Below are 9,890 nucleotides of genomic sequence, written 5' to 3' on the forward strand. Positions count from 1 at the left end.
AAGCCTGAATTATGAGTTCATATTGCAATTCTGGCTTCATTTCTCACAATTATGAGTATATATCACCCATTTCTGAGAAAGAAAGCCTTAATTATGAGTTTATATTGCAATTCTGGCTTTAATGCTCACATTTGTATGTTTATGTTATCCATTTCTGAGAAAGAAAGCCTGAATTATAAGTTAATATTGAATTCTGGCTTTATTTCTCACAATTGTGAGTTTGTTATCCATTTTTGAGAAAGAAAGCCTGAATTATGAGTTTATATTGCAATTCTGGCTTTATTTCTCACAATTGTGAGTATATATCACCAATTTTTGAGAAAGAAAGCCTGAATTATGAGTTAATATTGAATTCTGGCTTTATTTCTCACAATTGTGAGTTTGTTATCCATTTTTGAGAAAGAAAGCCTGAATTATGAGTTTATATTGCAATTCTGGCTTTATTTCTCACAATTGTGAGTATATATCACCCATTTCTGAGAAAGAAAGCCTGAATTATTAGTTTATATTGCAATTCTGGCTTTATTTCTCACAATTGTGAGTATATATCACTCATTTCTGAGAAAGAAAGCCTGAATTATGAGTCTATATTGCCATTCTGGCTTAATTTCTCACAATTGTGAGTATATATCACCCATTTCTGAGAAAGAAAGCCTGAATAATGAGTTTATACTGCAATTCTGCCTTAATTTCTCACAACTGTGAGTATATATCACCCATTTCTGATAAAGAAAGCTTGAATTGTGAGTTTATATTGCAATTCTGGCTTTTTTTTCTCACAAATGTGAGTATATATTATAATTTTTTTTTTTTTTTTTTTTGAGAAAGAAAGCCTGAATTATGAGTTTATATTGCAATTCTGGCTTTAATGCTCACAATTTTAAGTTTATATCATCCATTTTTTAGAAAGAAAGCCTTAATTATGAGTTTATATTGCAATTCAGGCTTTAATGCTCACAATTGTAAGTTTATATCATCCATTTTTGAGAAAGAAAGCCTTAATTATGAGTTTATATTGCAATTCTCGCTTTAATTGCCACAATTGTAAGTTTTTATGATTAATTTTTGAGGAAGAAAGCCTTAATTATGAGTTTATATTGCAATTCTGGCTTTAATGCTCACATTTGTATGTTTATATCATTCATTTTTGAGAAAGAAAGCCTGAAATATGAGTTTAAATTGCAATTATTGCTTTATTGCTCACAATTGTGGGTTTATATCATCCATTTATGAGAAAGAAAGCCTGAATTATGAGTTTATATTGCAATTCTGGCTTTATTTCTCACAATTGTGAGTATATATCATCCATTTCTGAGAAAGAAAGCCTGAATAATGAGTTTATACTGCAATTCTGGCTTAATTTCTCACAACTGTGAGTATATATCACCCATTTCTGATAAAGAAAGCTTGAATTGTGAGTTTATATTGCAATTCTGGCTTTATTTCTCACAACTGTGAGTATATATCACCCATTTCTGATAAAGAAAGCTTGAATTGTGAGTTTATATTGCAATTCTGGCTTTATTTCTCACAATTGTGAGTATATATCACCAATTTTTGAGAAAGAAAGCCTGAATTATGAGTTAATATTGAATTCTGGCTTAATTTCTCACAATTGTGAGTTTGTTATCCATTTTTGAGAAAGAAAGCCTGAATTATGAGTTCATATTGCAATTCTGGCTTTATTTCTCACAATTGTGAGAATATATCATGCATTTTTGAGAAAGAAAGCCTGAAATATGAGTTTAAATTGCAATTCTGGCTTAATTTCTCACAATTGTGAGTATATATCACCCATTTCTGAGAAAGAAAGCCTGAATTATTAGTTTATATTGCAATTCTGGCTTTATTTCTGACAATTGTGAGTATATATCACTCATTTCTGAGAAAGAAAGCCTGAATTATGAGTTTATATTGCCATTCTGGCTTAATTTCTCACAATTGTGAGTATATATCTATTACGCCCCGTGTCTAGGGTACGTTAAGGGCATAATAAAGTTGTGGTGCTGGATTCCCAAGTCACTCCGGTCAGGGACCAAACAAGCACACAAGTTCAATACAAAATTGTGATGTTTATTAAATATTAGAAGTGAAACATAGAGAGCATCTCTTCAGGGTGGCCACAGGCCAACATAACAAACAAAAGGAACCTAAAGAAAGAAAAAAGAACTAAGTAACCTGATTACGTAAAAAAAAGTACAGCCAGCTTACCTAACTGCCTAACCAAAAACAAAGCCCAACAGATTACACGAAAGGAAAAGGCAGGACACCCCTTCGCTCTGTTTCACAAGAAGTGCTATAAAGTTAACAAGATATAAAAGCTAACTTTGAGCCACAAAACATTAGTATTGCACATTGGTTTGGCCGCCGACCGGAGGAGGAATCCAGGAGCTCCGAACTCAAACACGTTCGCACCAACAATGAGCTCGCCGGCTGCTTGCAACCGGCTTCCTTATAAAAGACTCCGCCTTAATCGAGCGCCCAATAACACGCCAACACCCCAGCGTCATTCAACCTATAAGAAAAAGAGAGAACAGAAGCAACACAGTGCAATGCAGGAAAAATATCGGAAAAAAAACACATATTCTCATAACACTCCCACACACAAAGAATCTATCACAGATAGATTATTCAAGATCAAATGACCGAGATAAAGCATCCGCCAGTACATTGTCTTTGCCTTTTTTGTAGCGAATTTCAAGATTAAAATCCTGAACAAACAACGACCAGCGCATGATTCGCTGATTCGAATTCTTCATTCGGGACAAGAAAACTAGCGGGTTATGATCCGTGGAAACGACTACGGGGAGAGAACTAGAGCCAATATAAACCTCGAAATGCTGTAAGGCCATCAGCAACGCTAGTGTTTCCTTCTCGATTGTACTATAATTTAGCTGATGTTTTAGGAATTTTTTTGAAAAATACCCAATAGGATGCTCAATCCCATCTTCATCATCCTGCAAAAGGATAGCGCCTGCGCCTATAGCGCTGGCATCAACATGGAGTTTAAAAGGATGTGAATATTTTGGAGCAGCAAGAACTGGAGCACTACAAAGTAGAGTTTTAACAGTGTCAAACGCAGATTGGCATTCATCAGTCCACTTAAAATCTTGCGAAGCACGAAGCATATTTGTTAACGGCAGCACAACATCCGAAAAATTTCTGCAGAAACCCCGGTAATACCCGGACATTCCGAGAAATCTCCTAAGGTCACGTTTCGTACGGGGAACTGCAAACTCGAGGATGGCTTGTACCTTTAAGGCAACAGGTCGAATCTGTCCTTGCCCTACCAACTTTCCTAAATAGGTGACCGTCGCTTTACCGAACTCGCATTTCATCAGATTGAGTGTAAGTGAAGCACCCTGCAAGTGCTCAAAAACAGTTTTCAAAGTTTGCAGATGGTCGTCCCATGTGTCCGAATAAACAACGATATCGTCAAGATAAGCCTTACAATTTGATACACCACCTAACACTTTATGCATCAAACGCTGAAATGTGGCGGGAGCGTTCCGCAAGCCGAACCCCATTACTGTATAATTGAGGAAATCATCGGGAGTAACGAAAGCAGATATCTCGGCTGCACGCTCCGTCAAGGGGACTTGCCAATACCCCTTCAAAAGGTCGAGTTTTGTGACGAAGCGTGCAGAGCCTACCTTATCTATACAATCCTCCATAAGAGGAAGAGGAAACGAATCTGGTTTCGTCACGGCATTTATTTTCCTATAATCCGTGCAGAAACGTTGCGTGCCATCAGACTTTGGGACCAGTAAGCATGGGGAACTCCATGCACTAGAGCTCGGGACTGCAAGACCATTCTCCACCAGGTACCTAACCTCATCTTCCATAATTTTCCTTTTGGAAGGATTTACACGGTACGCCCTTTGCTTAATGGGCGGGTGGTCACATACATCGATATCGTGTTTCAAAACGTGTGTTCGGGATGGAACATCTGAAAACAAACACAAGAATGAATTTATTAACTCTACCATATCAGTTCGCTGATTATCAGATAAATGCAACAAATGTGAGTTCAAGTTCTCTAAAATTGTGGAATTATTGAATCTGCCACTCGAAGTTAGTGGGCTATGCAAATTCAGCCCGTCTTCATCTGGACCATTGCCTGAGTTAACAACAACCGAAGCTACCGGGGCAATCACGGAGCTTTTTGACTCCGGATCCTCCTCTCGGCTCACGTACAGCTTCAACATATTTACATGACACAGACGAGTCTTTCTTCGTCGGTCAGGAGTTCTAACGACATAGTTCGTATCACTCACCTTTTTATCAACGACATAGGGTCCAGAGAATCTAGCCTGCAAGGCAGCACCCTGCACCGGCAATAAAACCAAAACTTTATCTCCCTCAGAGAAAGAACGAAAAACAGCATTTTTATCAAAACGTTCTTTCATCTTCGTTTGCGAGCGCTCCAGAGTTGTCTGAGCCAATTTACATGCACTAAGCAATCGCTCGCGAAACGAACTCACGTAATCCAGTACATTGCACTTCATTTTCTCATCGGAGACCCAGCTCTCTTGCAGCATTTTGAGAGGGCCTCTCACGGTATGTCCGAAGACTAACTCCGCTGGGCTGAACCCCAAGGACTCCTGAACGGACTCACGGACAGCAAACAGCAACAAGGGCAATCCCTCATCCCAGTCTTTCCCTGATTCGGCGCAATATTTACTAAGCATGGACTTCAAAGTTTGATGGAATCTCTCCAGAGACCCTTGGCTCTCCGGGTGGTAAGCTGTAGATGTAACATGCTTGATGTTCAGTTGGGACAGCACCTGCTTAAACAGTCGAGACATAAAGTTAGACCCCTGATCTGTTTGAATCACCTTCGGAAAACCAAAGGTCGAAAAGAAGGTAACCAGAGCTTTCACAATAGCCTTTGCTTTTAGTGAACGCAGCGGTATAGCTTCGGGGTAACGTGTAGCTGTACACATAAGCGTGAGCAGATAGAGATGTCCCGACTTTGTTCGCGGCAACGGCCCAACACAATCTAAAATTACTCGTGCAAAAGGTTCGTCCATGATAGGGATAGGTTTAAGAGGCGCAGGAGGAATAACCTGATTAGGCTTTCCAACAACCTGACACACGTGACATGAACGACAATACTGGGCTACATCGGATTTAAGACCAGGCCAGAAAAAATAACGTAAAATCCGATGATACGTTTTGGTTATCCCCAGATGCCCAGCAACATTATCATGAGCCACACTCAAAACTTGCTTGCGCAAGCACTTAGGTACTACAAGTTGGAAAACAGCATTCCAACTATCAGACATCGTCGGAGTCCACTTCCTCTTTAGGATTTCATTATCCCAAAAATAGCCAACAGGTTTATTTTCAATTTCGCCCAGGGACAAGGCCATATTTCTGCAGCGCAACAGTGAAGGATCTTTTTTCTGTTCGGCAGAAATCAAAGCCTTATCGATGGACAGCGGCAAATCACCTGGCTCAATTTCAGCACCATCAGCCGTGGACAGCGACTCCAAATCTCGCGATGCAGGTGTCACAAGGCTATTCTCCTCCTTGTCCCCTGTTGTTAAAAAAGTGTCAGAAATGTCAACGAAATCACTGAACTTGCGCGCTTGAGCGCGCGTGACCGCACAAGCAGGAAAAACTGTCGGAAATTCTGATGCTAATTCACAAGTAACAGGTACAAACATTGGGTTTTCGATAACTTCCGGAAGTGGGAGGACCTTTTCCCCAGCTAAATCGTTCCCAACAATTAAAGCAACACCTTTAACAGGTAGTTCATGGCGTACAGCCAATTTCACAAATCCCGTTACAAACCCAGACCGAATATGCACCTTATGTAAGGGCACTTTCAACACGCCTAATTCAATACCTTGAATCAGAACATCAGATCCACACGAACTTTTCTCAGAAAATGGCAACACATTAGCCAGTACACAGGACTGTGAAGCCCCAGTGTCACGAAGCATAGTCACAGAAACAGCATCTTGTGCCAATCCACTAAGAGAAATCGTCCCTTGACAAATAAATGGACCGTACCCGGCATCAATTTTCGAATCAGAATTACCACTAACCTTGTGAATAAAACCAACACTTTTAGTGGATTTACCCTGATTCTTTTTCCTCAACGAGGGACATGTCGCAATCAAATGGTTAGTTTCGTGACAATAAAAGCAAGCTCGAACTTCATCAGATTTTGTTTGTTTCGATGATTTCGACGTTTTAAGATTTCGTTCAAAAGGCACAGAATAATGCGGATCACGACGTACAAATGCGTTTTTGTGAGTCAAAGTGAACTCATCTGCGCAAACAGCAGCCTCAGCTAGAGTCGAAATCTTTTTCTCATTCAAATACACAACAATTTTTTCTGGTAACGAATTTTTAAAATCCTCAATCAGGATTAACTCACGAAGTTGCTCAAAATCGGCGACACTGCTGGAATGGCACCATTTATCAAAAAGCATGCTCTTTTCCCGAGCATATTCTACATGAGTTTGACTGGCAATTTTAACATGTGAACGAAACTTTTGCCTATACGCCTCAGGGACTAATTCATAGGCCTTCAACACGGCACTTTTCAGCTTCTCATAATCCAAACTGTCGTCGACAGTCAAGGCGGAACAAACCTCTTGGGCTTTTCCTGATAGCTTACACTGAATCAAGAGAGACCAAGTCTCTCTCGGCCAGCGTAAAGCCGCAGCTATGCGCTCAAATGCACCGAAATACGAATCCACCTCGTTGTCCCTAAACGGGGGTACGAGGTTAATGTGACGACTAATATCGAAATCAGTATTATCACTAGGAGGCACCGGCAACGAACGAGCAGAAGAACGGGGCAAATGATCCATAGTAGCGGACGGAGGTACAGCCGATTGTATGCTAGCTGAGCTAACGGGAACACGTCGATCAGCCTGCGTTTCGAGTTCGCACTGTCTAAAACGTAGAAGTTGGGTAGTGTGTTCCTGACGTTTAATTTCAAGATCTAATTGTTTCAACTGAATGGCTAGTTTTAAATCTTCCGAATTTACCCCACTTAACGAACGCAACATAGGATCAGTACCCGAAGCATAATCAATACCTGCTTCTGAACTTTCTGCCGCATCAACCTCAAAGTTAGACTTAGGCTGCAAAATACCTTGTTGTAAGAGCGCAGTTTGAATTACGTCTCGCACCTCCTTCTTCCTGGCTGTTTTTACAACCGAAACATTATAAAAATCCGCCACCAAAAACAAATCGACTTTACGACAAGATTCCAAAGCTTCCCACGAAGGAGCTTGTTTAAACGCTTCAATACTAAACTCCATTAGTCTAACACTTCCCCACCAACATGAAAAAACTGCCAGTCACAAAAAACAGCAAAAAAAATAAATAAAAATGGTACTCACCAGCAGTGTCCTAAAGATTCTCACCGAGTGCATCGAACGAATTTCCCAAACAAAAAGTAAGGAACGAACTGACGAGCCCCCAATTATTACGGCCCGTGTCTAGGGTACGTTAAGGGCATAATAAAGTTGTGGTGCTGGATTCCCAAGTCACTCCGGTCAGGGACCAAACAAGCACACAAGTTCAATACAAAATTGTGATGTTTATTAAATATTAGAAGTGAAACATAGAGAGCATCTCTTCAGGGTGGCCACAGGCCAACATAACAAACAAAAGGAACCTAAAGAAAGAAAAAAGAACTAAGTAACCTGATTACGTAAAAAAAAGTACAGCCAGCTTACCTAACTGCCTAACCAAAAACAAAGCCCAACAGATTACACGAAAGGAAAAGGCAGGACACCCCTTCGCTCTGTTTCACAAGAAGTGCTATAAAGTTAACAAGATATAAAAGCTAACTTTGAGCCACAAAACATTAGTATTGCACATTGGTTTGGCCGCCGACCGGAGGAGGAATCCAGGAGCTCCGAACTCAAACACGTTCGCACCAACAATGAGCTCGCCGGCTGCTTGCAACTGGCTTCCTTATAAAAGACTCCGCCTTAATCGAGCGCCCAATAACACGCCAACACCCCAGCGTCATTCAACCTATAAGAAAAAGAGAGAATAGAAGCAACACAGTGCAATGCAGGAAAAATATCGGAAAAAAAACACATATTCTCATAACAATATCACCCATTTCTGAGAAAGAAAGCCTGAATAATGAGTTTATACTGCAATTCTGCCTTAATTTCTCACAACTGTGAGTATATATCACCCATTTCTGATAAAGAAAGCTTGAATTGTGAGTTTATATTGCAATTCTGGCTTTTTTTTCTCACAAATGTGAGTATATATTATAATTTTTTTTTTTTTTTGAGAAAGAAAGCCTGAATTATGAGTTTATATTGCAATTCTGGCTTTAATGCTCACAATTTTAAGTTTATATCATCCATTTTTTAGAAAGAAAGCCTTAATTATGAGTTTATATTGCAATTCTGGCTTTAATGCTCACAATTGTAAGTTTATATCATCCATTTTTGAGAAAGAAAGCCTTAATTATGAGTTTATATTGCAATTCTCGCTTTAATTGTCACAATTGTAAGTTTTTATGATTAATTTTTGAGGAAGAAAGCCTTAATTATGAGTTTATATTGCAATTCTGGCTTTAATGCTCACATTTGTATGTTTATATCATTCATTTTTGAGAAAGAAAGCCTGAAATATGAGTTTAAATTGCAATTATTGCTTTATTGCTCACAATTGTGGGTTTATATCATCCATTTATGAGAAAGAAAGCCTGAATTATGAGTTTATATTGCAATTCTGGCTTTATTTCTCACAATTGTGAGTATATATCATCCATTTCTGAGAAAGAAAGCCTGAATAATGAGTTTATACTGCAATTCTGGCTTAATTTCTCACAACTGTGAGTATATATCACCCATTTCTGATAAAGAAAGCTTGAATTGTGAGTTTATATTGCAATTCTGGCTTTATTTCTCACAACTGTGAGTATATATCACCCATTTCTGATAAAGAAAGCTTGAATTGTGAGTTTATATTGCAATTCTGGCTTTATTTCTCACAATTGTGAGTTTATGTTATCCATTTTTGAGAAAGAAAGCCTGAATTATGAGTTTATATTGCAATTCTCGCTTTAATGCTCACAATTGTAAGTTTATATCATTCATTTTTGAGAAAGAAAGCCTGAATTATGAGTTCATATTGCAATTCTCGCTTTAATGCTCACAATTGTAAGTTTATATCATCCATTTTTGAGAAAGAAAGCCTGAATTATTAGTTTATATTGCAATTCTGGCTTTATTTCTCACAATTGTGAGTTTATAGAGAAAGAAAGCCTGAAATATGAGTTTAAATTGCAATTCTGGCTTAATTTCTCACAATTGTGAGTATATATCACCCATTTCTGAGAAAGAAAGCCTGAATTATGAGTTCATATTGCAATTCTGGCTTTATTTCTCACAAATGTGAGTATATATCATCAATTTTTTGAGAAAGAAAGCCTGAATTATGAGTTTATATTGCAATTCTGGCTTTTTTTTCTCACAAATGTGAGTATATATCATCAATTTTTTTTTTGAGAACGAAAGCCTGAATTATGAGTTTATATTGCAATTCTGGCTTTAATGCTCACAATTTTAAGTTTATATCAACCATTTTTGAGAAAGAAAGCCTTAATTATGAGTTTATATTGCAATTCTGGCTTTAATGCTGACAATTGTAAGTTTATATCATCCATTTTTGAGAAAGAAAGCCTTAATTATGAGTTTATATTGCAATTCTCGCTTTAATTGTCACAATTGTAAGTTTATATGATTAATTTTTGAGAAAGAAAGCCTGAATTATGAGTTTATATTGCAATTCTGGCTTTATTTCTCACAATTGTGAGAATTTATCATGCATTTTTGAGAAAGAAAGCCTGAAATATGAGTTTAAATTGCAATTCTGGCTTAATTTCTCACAGT

The sequence above is a fragment of the Garra rufa genome, unplaced genomic scaffold (genome assembly GCF_049309525.1).
Source record: "Garra rufa unplaced genomic scaffold, GarRuf1.0 hap1_unplaced_002, whole genome shotgun sequence".
NCBI classification, from domain to species: Eukaryota; Metazoa; Chordata; class Actinopteri; order Cypriniformes; family Cyprinidae; genus Garra; species Garra rufa.